This window comes from Miniopterus natalensis, chromosome 13 (assembly GCF_054644295.1).
Source record: "Miniopterus natalensis isolate mMinNat1 chromosome 13, mMinNat1.hap1, whole genome shotgun sequence".
NCBI classification, from domain to species: Eukaryota; Metazoa; Chordata; class Mammalia; order Chiroptera; family Miniopteridae; genus Miniopterus; species Miniopterus natalensis.
Window position 1 is genome coordinate 61,192,344 of NC_142093.1, and position 12,239 is coordinate 61,204,582.

At 48.0% G+C, this 12,239-nt stretch overlaps 1 pseudogene; it reads left to right on the forward strand.

The window, feature by feature from the left end:
- The first annotated feature begins 6,655 nt into the window (after window positions 1–6,655).
- LOC107545094 (phosphofurin acidic cluster sorting protein 2-like) lies at window positions 6,656–9,791 on the forward strand (annotated as a pseudogene).
- Window positions 9,792–12,239: the final 2,448 nt, after the last annotated feature.

The window sequence follows — 12,239 nt, forward strand, 5'->3', positions numbered from 1 at the left end:
TAAAAGTTTATATCATAATTTTTTGTCCATTTTGGTAAAACAAACACATTTTATGGTAATAACTCTAAAATACATTAATCAAACTTCAAAACAGTTTTAATATTAAATATTTTGTCCAGACTATAGAATTCTGCTTATTTATGTAACTATTTTCTCTTTTTGGGTTAATAAAAGATTATATCCTAGTAATGCTAGACAGAGGCTGGCAATTCACCACACATCATGAACAGATGAACACATATCACATAAAGACCATGCACAGAATTGGAATTACTACTTCTTACAGAGAAAAGGCAAGAATTTTTGTTTTTACTCCTTGCCTGAGGATATTTTTCCATTGCTTTTCAGTGAGAGTGGGAGAAATAGGAGAGAGAGAGAGAAACATCAATGTGAGAGAGATAAACCAATTGCTTGCCTCCAGCACACACCCCAACCCAGGCAGGGCCTGCAGCCATGGTACATGCCCATGGCCGGAATTGAACCCAGAACCCTTCAGTCTCCAGACTCATGCTCTACCCACTGAGTCAAAGAGGCTAGGGCAGAATATATAGTTTTATAAATTCAAAACTTTCACAAAATTTTGTAGCCGTTAACAACCTTTTACACACTTTTCTACAACTTTCACCAACCTTCTCACCCATTAAGAAATAACTGTCCTTGGAACAACTCACTGTCTTCCATTTCCCAGATAAAAGACCCTTCACACCTAATGCTTTCTATTATAACACCTACTTGAATTTTATCTCTTACAAGCCTTAATTTCAAATGTTAACCAAAAAAGTAAACAACCAGCATTGCTTAGACTAATATTTATGAACATATTTTAAACACTCTCACTGTCACAAAACACACCTTCAACAAAGCACAAGATATTATATCAAGAGCTCCAAATCCATTTTACAGGCTTTCTGTAATAAAAATCCCAAAGCAAGCACTTAAGACTTGCCTATAAATCAGTGTTTCTGTATTTCATGTTATTTCAAAGTATCTAGATATTCAATAATTTTAAATAAAATTCACTAATTTGGAATAGTTGACATGAGTTAAGGTGATTTGCCTAGGTGGATGAGGGTGTGTTGTAATTTTTTTTCTAATTTGATAAGATTTACCTTGCAGAGATTTGTATTTTAAAAATTGGCCTAGCACTGGCTGGTGTGGCTTTGTGGTTAGAGCATCAGCTGGCGTACTGAAGGGTCCTGGGTTCAATTTCTGGTCAAGGGCCCCTACCTGGGTTGCAGGCTCTCTCCCTGCCCAGTCAGGGTGAGCAGCAGAGGCAACAGGTAGGCTACCAGGCCACTTGTCTCTCTCACATTGATGTTTTTCTCTCTCTGTCTTCTCTCCCTCCTTCCCCCCTTTCTTCCACTCTTTCCAAAAGGCAATGGAAAAAATATCCTGGGGTGAGGATTACCAAAAAAATTAAAAATAAAAAAGCCCAGACTACATTCTTGGTGAAGTCGGGTACTTGCATTTCAAAGATCCTGGGACTTTGGTATCACAATGTCAGTTATCTATAAGCCACTTGAGATGCCCTGGGCTGGTGGTGGGAAGAGAGTTGGGCTAGGTAGAAGGATTTGGTGGGCTTTGAATTGTTTCTAGAGCCACATCTCTGGCCCTGTGAAGACTTCAGTTATAAAAGAAGGAGAGTCATTTTCAATAGCTCAGGCACTGGGTTGCCATCCAAATGTTGGCAAGGGAATGACAAACCCATTCACAAACCCATGGTAGAACAGGACCTAGCTGCAAGACAGTATTAAAATGAGTGGTGCCATTAACTGACCAAACCTATTGCCTGCTTTGTATTAAGACCAGGTCACGTTACAGAAAAAGAGTAGCCTTCTTCTTGAGGGGCTCAGGGTCATATTTCACCTGGATGGCAAGTATGTACCCCAAAAGGGGAGTCTCAAGGCACTGTGGCCTGGCTTCCCATCTACAGAGAGATCTATGGAGCAATCAGAGAGTTAGAGGTATCTCTGCAAGTCTCTGGGCTCTTTGGGCCATTCTGAGTAGGGCGGGTGTCCTGTTAAGCTGTCTCTCAGGCTCTCATGCAAGATAATAATAAAGAAACGATGGTTAGCAAACCTTCAGTCAGTCTCCAGATGTGTTTCCTCTTTGGAGGTTCCTTTGAAATCATGATTTCCCCCCTTTGGTCCAGTATCTGGTTCATTTAGTTCTAAAGACATATTACCCTTCTGGTAAAAGCATAGGTGGGCATCACTGATTTCATTTAAAACACACACACACACACACACACACACCCCAAAACACCCATCCCACCCTGTCAGGTGAATGCGGCCAGATTTGATGAGCAAAGATAGATATATATCCCATAGCATTCCCTAGTTGGAAGGAAACAGGTTGTGATTTAAAAACAGACATTGGTTAAATATTCCTGATATGTGTACAGAAGCTTTACTCCAAAGGGAAGGCAATTAGTTGGGTGTGGGTAAGAGCGAATAAACTAGCCCCAGTATCTACAGGGGCCTCAGTGGCTTCCCGTTTATGATAATTCCATCTTCTCCCAAACTGACCTGAGAAGAACCACCCTTGGAGAAGCTCTGAGCCTGCTTTTGTTTTTTTCTAAGTCTTATCTCAGCCTCCAATAGTCCTTAAACTGGACAGACATCTCCATGAAAGTTGTCTTGCAAACCCTATTGAGTCATCCTGTGCTTTTGCTCCCAGAAACCAGTAGGTATATTAATTGGAGTAGGTCGGGAGAGCCAGGGTTACATGTCCTAACAGCTAAATTTCTTTGCAAACCTCTCAGGGTCATGGAGAACATATGGAACAATTGCTGGTTCCCCTCTGGCTGAGACCAGCTTTTCTCCAAAGGGAGCTGTTAGAATTCCCCTCCTCAGTTTCCCTTCAGGCAGTAGGGAGTGTAGGGAGGACACCCCAGGGGATGGAAGGAAGGGGAAGGGCAAGTAGGGAGAGGAAGCCCAGAGAACAGAGGGTCCAGGGAGGAATGTGGAAGGGGGAGGGTGGGCTGTTGGCAGATATTAGCTTTAGGAGAGTTCAGAGATAGTTCCTAAAGTTTATAATTACCATCCTTTTTTAAAGAATGTATCTGTGCTTCTCCTTGGAAGCTTCTAACTTCCAATGGAAGGCATGCTTTGCATTCATTCATCCATTTTCTTTCTTTTTTCTTTTTCTTATTTCAAGCACTCATTTATTACACTAGCATTTACTGTGTATAATCAAGGGACAAGGAAGTCACTAAACAAACACAGGTAAAGAGAGTCATAAGGACCATATGCAGTAGAGGGTAAAACAATGAAATAGATTATTTTTATTTTTATTTACTTTTTTTTGTTTAAAATATCACAGATGTCCCTTTTTCTCTCCAATGACCCATTCCACCCCATCCCGTCCCCCTCCCCAGCCCCTCTCCCCACCATCGTCCGTGTCCTTGGGTTGTGCATATATGCATATAAATTCTCTGGTTACTATCCCCCTTTCCACCCACCAGTCCCCCTCCATCCCTCTGACATTCTTCAGTCTGATGTATGCTTCCATGTCATTGAGTCTATTCTGTTCATCAGTTTATTAAGTTTGTAGATTCCAAATAAAAGCGAGATCATATGTTTGTCTTTCTCTGCCTGGCTTATTTCACTTAGCATAATTTTCTCCAGGTCCATCCATACTGTCCCAAAGGGTACGAGATCCTTCTTCTTTGCAGCTGCATAGTATTCCATGGTGTGAATGTCCCACAGCTTTGTATCCACACATCTACTGATGGGCACTTGGGCTGTTTCCAGATCTTAGCTATTGTAAATAATGCTGCTATGAACATAGGGATGCATAGATTCTTTCTGATGAATGTTTCAGGATTCTTAGGATATATCCTAGGAGTGGGATCCCTGGGTCAAAAGGCAGATCCATTTTTACTTTTTTGAGGAAGCTCCATACTGTTTTCCATAGTGGCTGCACCAGTCTGCATTCCCACCAGCAGTGTAGGAGGGCTCCCCTTTCTCCACACCCTCGCCAGCACATGCCCTTTGTTGATTTGTCGATGGAGCCATTCTGACAGGTGTGAGATGATAGCTCATTGTGGTTTTAATTTGCATCTCTGATGATTAGTGACATTGAGCATTTTCTCATGTGTCTCTTGGCTATCCATATGTCCTCTTTGGAGAAGTGTCTATTCAGCTCCTTTGCCCATTTCCTAATTGGGCTGTTTGTCTTCCTCTTGCTGAGTAGTATGAGTTATTTGTACACTTTGGAAATTAGCACCTTATCAGATTCATCCTTGGCAAATATGTTTTCCAGACCATGGGGCTCCTTTGTATTTTGAGGCACTTTGTGTTTTCTTTTCCTGTGCAGAAGCTCTTTAGTTTGAGGTAGTCCCATATGTTTATTTTTCCTTTTGTTTCTCTTGCCCTAGGAGATGTATCAGTGAAAATTCCACTTCATGGTATATTTGTGGCTTTACTGCCTATGTTTTCTTCCAGATATTTATGGTTTCATGACTTATGTTTAAGTCTTTTATCCATTTTGAGTTTATTGTTGTATATGGTGATAGTTGGAGGTCTAGCTTAATTTTTTTGCATGTATCTGTCCAGTGTTCCCAGCACCACTTATTGAAGAGACTGTCTTCACTCCATTGGATGCTCTTGCCTCCTTTGTCAAATATTAACTGACCATAATGGGGTGGCTCTATTTCTGTAGACTCTGTTCTGTTCCATTTATTTATATGCCTGTTGCTGTACCAATACCAGGTCGTTTTGATTACAATGGCTTTGTAGGACAGTTTGATGTCCAACAAAGTGATCCCTTCCACTCTGTTATTTTTTCTCAAGATGGCTGCAGATATTCAAGGTCTTCTTTAGTTCCATTCACTCATCCAACTTGAAAGCCAACAGTTTTCTAATATTTTCATGAAAAAATTACTGTAAGCACCCAAAGACAACTGCATTTTGGCCATTTATAAATGAATATTTTCTAGTTAAACCTTCCCATTTCTGTTTCCTATTAGGAGTATTAATGAGGGCTGGGGTTTGAAAAGTCCCAGCCTTGGATGCACAAATTCTCATTTTAATTTTATTATGGTTTGCTTGTTTGTTTATTTGTTGTAATATGTGCAGAGGCTGAACAAATTTTCTAGGGATGTTATGTATTGGGTGGAAATGGGCTGCTCATGGGTGGAGCTCCACAAAGATCCCCCCCTTGAGTTCCATTCAACCCTCTTACTTGCCTTGGTTCCTCTCTAGACTGTCTAAAACAACCTGAAGGGCTCAGGTTGTTCCTTGACAAAACCATATGTGCACTCCCCGGGAAAAGCCAGTCAGTTTAATTAGCGTCGAGCTGGAATTTCCCTAAGGGGTGCCTGCACATCATAAGGAATGACCTCTGAGACCTCCACTAACATTCTTAGTCACCTATGAACACCCAATATTTGAGCTGCAAGGAGGATATACCCCGTTATCTTTGGAGCTGAAAGGAGTTCACCTCTCATTTATAGAGTGAGTGTTTTTGGCCCAGATCCTCAGAAAGGATTTCCAATTGAAAAGCCACAGTTAAAAACCAGTCACCCATTTTTCTGACTATCTTGCCTTAGACTAGATTCTGTCAACCATAAACCTTAGTTCCACTTTGAGGATTTAAAATACAGCTCAGATAAAGTCATACCCTCTACCACAAGCAAGGGAAGGTCCTGGATCCAAGAGAAAAGTCACCCAAGTTCACATAATGGGTGAAGAACTGGTGGGCTCAGTGGACCCATTGCTGGATCCTTGCAGCAGGTCTGGGTCTGCAGGGTGGTCCTGGGTGAACTTCTGTGGAATCCTGCCAAACTACACCAAGTAAATGTAAATGTAAAAAACATTCAAACCTGTGAAGAATTTTTGTGAGTTTATTTGAGCCAAAGTGTTGACAGTTGCCAGGAAGCAAAATATCAACACTTTGAGATAATGCTCTGGAAAATGGCAGTTTTACACCTTCCTTATTTTATAGTTTATAATCTAAAGGGGCGACATATGAGGGTTGCACGAAATTCACTGCTGATGGATTAGGGAGGTGGGAGAAAGCAAAGCTGGGAAACCATACCAATGAAATTAGTAGTCTCTGTAGAGCAGTGCCTGTGCTTTGAGAGGTCTGGAAAAAGAAAAAATTACTTAGACATTCCAAATATAGGTTTTCATAGATGCAAAAGGACTATAGACAGACTCAGTTAAGGTAAAGATTGTCCTTTGTCAGGGAAGGTGCTGCCATAAGATATGACTACTCATCATCAATTAATTTTAGTTAAAAAGTTCTCATTTCAGATCATCCTTTGTGTTTACTTTAGGTCTCTGAGTTTGCAAGGCCACCATGCAGTCCTTCCCTGAGCTAGTCCATTTAGCAGGTGGCCCCTTCTGTTCACACACTCCTTCGATCACTTCTATCCCACATCTTGCCACCAGTCACTAAGTGTTTGGGGCTTGGGTGTGAGCTACAGTCCCCAACCCTCCTGTCAATTCATGAGCTGCCTCTGATGGAATGTCCCTCCTCTGTCCCACAACAGGAGAAAGCATCATCCCTGAAGGTGCAAGCAGCTGCAGCTCCATCACCCCCCACGGGCCTGGCCAGTGCACCCGCCACTCTCCAGAAGCCAGTGCCCTTGAACCAGTTTGATCCCCGGGAGGTGGACTTCTCCAGCCCCACCTGTGTGCCCAGGCTGTGCACCCTGACCTTAAAGAAGCTGGTGGTTTCCGAGGAGCTGGAGAATGGGCTTATGTCCATCTTGATTGCCTTGAAGATGCAGGGCTCCAAGAGCATCCTGAGGTCCCATGAGATTGTGCTGCCCCCCAGTGGACAAGTGGAGACCGACCTGGAGCTGACCTTCTCTCTGAAATACCCCCATTTCCTCAAGAGAGAAGGCAAGAAGCTACAGATCCTGTTGCAGGAGGGGAGGTGCTTTAGGAGCCGGACCATCCTGGGCTACAGGTATCTGGGCTACAAGATTCTGGCTGAGGGCACCATCCACATGGCCCAGGTGATGCAGTGACCTCCCCAGTGCGGCCAGGTGCTGAGCTTCTGCAGCAGCAATAAGGAGGCCTCCCCCAAGGTGGATGAGATTTGGATCTCCTCCCTGTCCAGCCAGCCCATCGACCATGAGGACGGCTCCAGGCAGGCAGGCCCCCAGGCCAAGTCTACTGATAGCTACTCCGAGGGGGAGTCTGAGAGCTTCTCCTCTGAGCAGGAAGCCAGCAATGATGCCAGGCAGTGGCAGGACCTGGACAAGCATGTCTTCCATGGGGGGAGCCACAGAAGGAGCAGAGTTTGAAAGGGAGAACAACGGCCATGACCAAGGAGCCAACCTTCAAGCAAAAGGTCATGGCATGGCTGCAGAGGGTCAGACCCCCTAAGGAGGTTCTGGAGTCAAAGCAGGAACCTGACGGGTGTGTGTCTGAGGTGAAGGAGAACCTGGACCTTCTCTATGACACTCTGGAGAACCCCAGTGACTCAGACATGGAGGATAATGATAGTGCCATCAGCACCCGCAAGCCCAAGGGCAAGCCATATTTCAAAGGCCTGTCACATTCCAGCTGGCAGATGAAGACAGGGTGCATCCACAGTACCTGGAACCAGGAGGAGCCTCAGAGTCTTGCAGATGTGCCAGAGAAGACCTGGGCCCCAGGTGGCAAGCAGTCCAGTGACAGAGTCTCAGAATCGGTGGCCTCCAGCACGTCCACCCCCCAGGTGGCCAAGAACTGGAGCTTCTCTCCGTTCAGCCAACACATCAAACATGAGGACAGCACCATCCAGGCTAGCCCCCAGGACAAGTCCATGGATCACTACTCTGAGGGGGAGTCTGAGAGCTTGTCCTCTGAGTAAGAGGCCAACAATGATGCCGGGCATGGGCAGGACCTGGAGAAGAACAACTTCCACCTGGAGGAGGCTAAGAATGAGGGGTCATCAATAGAAAGAAAGGCGGCCATGACCAGGCAACAAGGTATCAAGTAAAAAGTCCTGGCCAGGGTCAAAGTAGCAGAGAAGGCCCTGGACTCAAGCAGGAACCTGCAGACCACATCCCTGAGGTGGAGGAGGACCTGGACCTTCTGTATGACATGCTGGAAAACCCCAGTGACAGTGGCCTAGACATGGAGGACAGCAACCATGAGAGTGTCCTCAGCACTCGCAAGCCCAAGCTCAGGCCATCCTTTAACAGCCTGACACATTCCAGCTCCCAGATGGAGACGGGGAGCATTCCCAGTGCCCAGAGGCTTCTGCGTCTGTCCCATGTGCCCCAGAAGATAAGAGCCTTGGGTGGTAAGAAGCCCAGCAAGAGAGCCCCCAGCACGCCAACCCCTGCGGCTTAGTAGGCACAGCCCAAAGACAGCCCGGAGGCAGGGACCTCCACCAGAGACGTGTTCACCAAAAAGTAGCTTACCAAGGGGCGCATCACTCCTGTCATCCTGCACTCTTGTATTCCCCTCCACCAGGTCCTAGGGAAACAGGCAGGTGGCCAGGGCCTGAGCACATCCCTGAAGGAGCAGCCGATGATGCGGCCACAGAACATGAGGGCCAACCGCCGGGACCAGCAGTGCTGGTCGATTCCACTGAGCCAGCTGCTGATCCCCAGGAAGACCGTGTACAACCAGCTGACCCTCATCTGCATCTCCGACTACCAGCTGCCCAAGAGCGTCGTCCTTGTCAACACCCCGGACTAGCAGGGGCAGTGCCTGTGGGACATCCTGCAGCAGGTCACCGTGCCCGTGGTGTGCACCTGCTCGCCGCTCATGTCCAGGAGGCCTTCAGCACCATCGTCTCCTGGATACAGAGATGCAACTGCAATTCCCAGCCCCTGATGCCTTTGAAGATCGTAGTGTGGGGGGTGAAGCACTACTTCAGCTAGGTGCTGAGGCTTTTTGGGGAGCAGCTGTCCCACAAGACGCCCCACTGGCTGGGCTACATGTGTTTCCTGGTCATCCCTCTAGATTCCCACCCCGTGGCCAGGTACCTGGGCTCCATGGATTAGCTCTACAACAACTTCTTCCAAGACCTGGCCTGGGGGCACCTGTTCAATGAGCTGGAGGGCCTGAGTGCCTTGCAGGACTTGGTGCACATCCTATCGAGAATCACACAGTAATTTGTGGTTGGCAACTGTGCCCTCCAGCTGCCCATTTTGGAGGCCATGCTCACCTCCAGGTGGAAGAGCCCCAACAAAGAGTCCACACAGGAGTTCATTCCTTTTGAGGGGGTGGTAAATGTTGGAAGAGTGGAAACATCCTTGGCTATGACTCAGGTGGTGGGGGCCCCTCGGGCTCCAGCGTTATTTCATCCACCCAGCCCTCCAAGGGAGCCTCATCCACATACCCTCCTCTTGGTAAGTGAGTCAGGGCCTGTTCTCCCCCAGGCAGGGCTTTCCCTCCAAGCTGAAGGGGTTGCAGGTGGATTACTAGATGGAAGCCCAGCTCACAGACATGAATAGAGACTCTGATAAGTAAGACCTGCCCACCAGCAAAAGCATGCTCAAGTGCACCTTCCAGGCTCTGCAGGTCAGCAGGCTGCGGAGCAGCAGCAAGGCCACAGCCACGCCCACCATTTCCATGACAGTGGTCACCAAGGGGAAGAATAAAGTGATGTTTTTTCCCAAGAAAACCAAGGACAAGGCCGTGCAGTCCAAAAGCCAGGGCATGGAAGGCATCAGCCCCCTGGCCTGCATGGCCAAGCTCCCGCAGAACGTGCTGTCCCTTCTCAGTGAGGGTGTGGAGTGGGATGGTGTGAAGTCCTTGTGGCTGGCAGCTCAGTGGTGCTCCCACCTCAAGCACTTCCTCATCTGCATCTTTGGACTCTCCAAGTCCACCTTCTAACCCTGCCCTTGTCCTTGCCCCTCCACCTGCTCTAGCCGGGCACTGGAGGGACCAGCTGCTTTTCTGTTAACATTTCAGTTCACTACAGAGACAGACTCTGGAAGCACAAAGAGAAACAGTCTTCAGTGAGAATCTGCTCATAATCCGGAAATTAACAGGGTGGCCTCCACTAGGAGCCCCCAAGTGCTCTGCTTATTAACCAGACCTCTCTGGTGGGTGGGATATCAAGCAGGCAGTGTTGAGCTAGGGAATCATGGAAGGTGCGTTTTGGACTCAGGACCCTGACACCCCAGTGAAAAGGGTTATTGCCTTTGGGACCTGCCCTTTCTAGAAGCCAGGGCTCTGCTTCCTGGGGGAGCCAGCTCTGGTGTGTGCCCAGACTCAGAACTGAGTGACCAGAGGCCAAGGTCTGGCCTCCCATTGAGGGCATCCTGAGCAGAACGGAGAGGTGGATCACCCCAGCCCTGGGCCCCAGTGTCCAACCAGCCAAGTAGCCCCAGCAGCACCCACTCATGGTTCCCAATAAACTCCAACCTCACTGGAGAAGGGAAAGGATCTGTATAGTACAGCCTACCCAGGGACGGGAGCTGGACAAACTGGTTGAATACCTGGTGCCCACATTCCTGACCCGGGACCCTACCTTCATCCCCACCTCTCTGTGTTATCACAGAACATTTGCTACCACCCTACAGGTGTTGGACCAACTATTTACCAGGTGAGCACCCTGCCCCTCCACAGCACAGTGGCCATTCGGTCACCTGCTTGCTGTGAGTCTTCAGGCCACTGCATCTCTCTGAGTGTTTGTTCCTCTGAACACTGAGTAAACCAAGGACCAACCTCACAGGGTTATTGTACACACTGGGTGGTTCTCCCTGGGGGTGCCCTCTTGGGTCCTGGACAGTGGGGAGGTCTGCTGGAGGGGCTGTGGTTGTGCTAATTCCTCATTTTCACTTCCTCATGTCAAATCTTCTGCCTCATTTGTGATTCTCCTTGGGCCTTGGCATAATCTCTCTTCTCATTTGACAAAGAGATTGGAGATTCCATTAGGGTCCCTGTCCTGGGTGAAGCCAGAACAGAAACCCCAGGAGTGAGCAGTGGGGCTGCAGGCTCACTCAGTTGTCTCTGATGGGGCTGGTTTGAACTCCTTCATTCAGAAAATATATTAGAAGCCAGGCCAGTACAAACAAATCTCTAGGCACTGACCATAATCCAGTGCACAGAGCAAACCCCAACCCTGCACCCCAGAGCTTCCTGCTCACCAGGAGTGATTCAGCCACACTAGCTGCACAGGCAGGTAATGTCCACAGGATCGTCCATGTGATGTCCTTCTGGCCTCCTCTACCAATGGCTGCATCTTTCCATGTTGTCAAGAGGACGGTGAACCTCAGGACCAGCAGAAACAGTGAGTGGGCTTTGAATCAGAGCTGTGATGGCAGGATGGGGACTGTGAATTAAAGGTGCTAGCAAAACCCTGGATGCCACACATCATGGGGTTTCTGCAAGAAGGTTGAGGTCTGAGGAGTTGTCCTAGAAAAAAGGAAAGGAGTCAGAGAGAGCTGTGGGTGTTGATTTTGGGGTGTGGGAGAGCATGGGAGAGGTCAATTGGCACAGCCAGCCCCTCAGAAAATCCACCCCATCCCAGCGTAATCCCAATCCTGCCTCCACCCCTATCCAGGGGCCCATACAGGGGGTGTGAGGAGCACCCTGCTTGCTTATCTGGTACAACCTCCATAGTGGCAGCTTGGCTGGTGCTACCCACCCTGTGGGTGTTGAGTGTCAGTTGGAAGAGAAGAACCACACAGGAAAGCTGGTAAATTAGGCAGCATCATAGGTGCAGTAGCCAATGTTTGAGGTGTTAGGAAGGTCCTGGGAAGCCAAGGCTGGCGACAGAGTTGGTTTGTTTGCTCATTGGTCAGATCTTCCTGGAGCACCTACTGTGTGCCAATGAGTGCAATGAACAGAGCCAATGCCAGCTCTCCCTGCTCTCATGGAATTGACATTTGAGTGGAATGGGTAGTGGGATGGGGCAGGGACACTGAGGGAGCATGCCTGGCTCCCCTAAAGAGGGGACAGGTGGTCACCTCATTGGTCAAGGGATCTCAGTCACAAAGGCTTCCTGCCATCCTCTCCTGGGTGACTAGGTGATCTCTGCCAGGTTTGCCAGATTGAATATGGACAAAGAGTAGTTTTGGTTCCTGGATGGGGAGGAGCAGGAGGCACAGGACCCCAGGATCTCTGAGTGGTGCTCTTAGGGGTGAGGGGAATGGGAAGTATGGAAGGAAAGGCTGGTCTTCAGACTTGGCTGCCCTCCTGTCTCTCCCCAGGGTCATCTCCTCCATCCTGGGCATCTGGATTTTCATCAGACCCAAGAATTTCCCTGCCTGATGATGCTCCTGGCTTACCTAGAGCTGCACTTTCCAGGCTCAGACATGGAAAACCAAGCCCAGC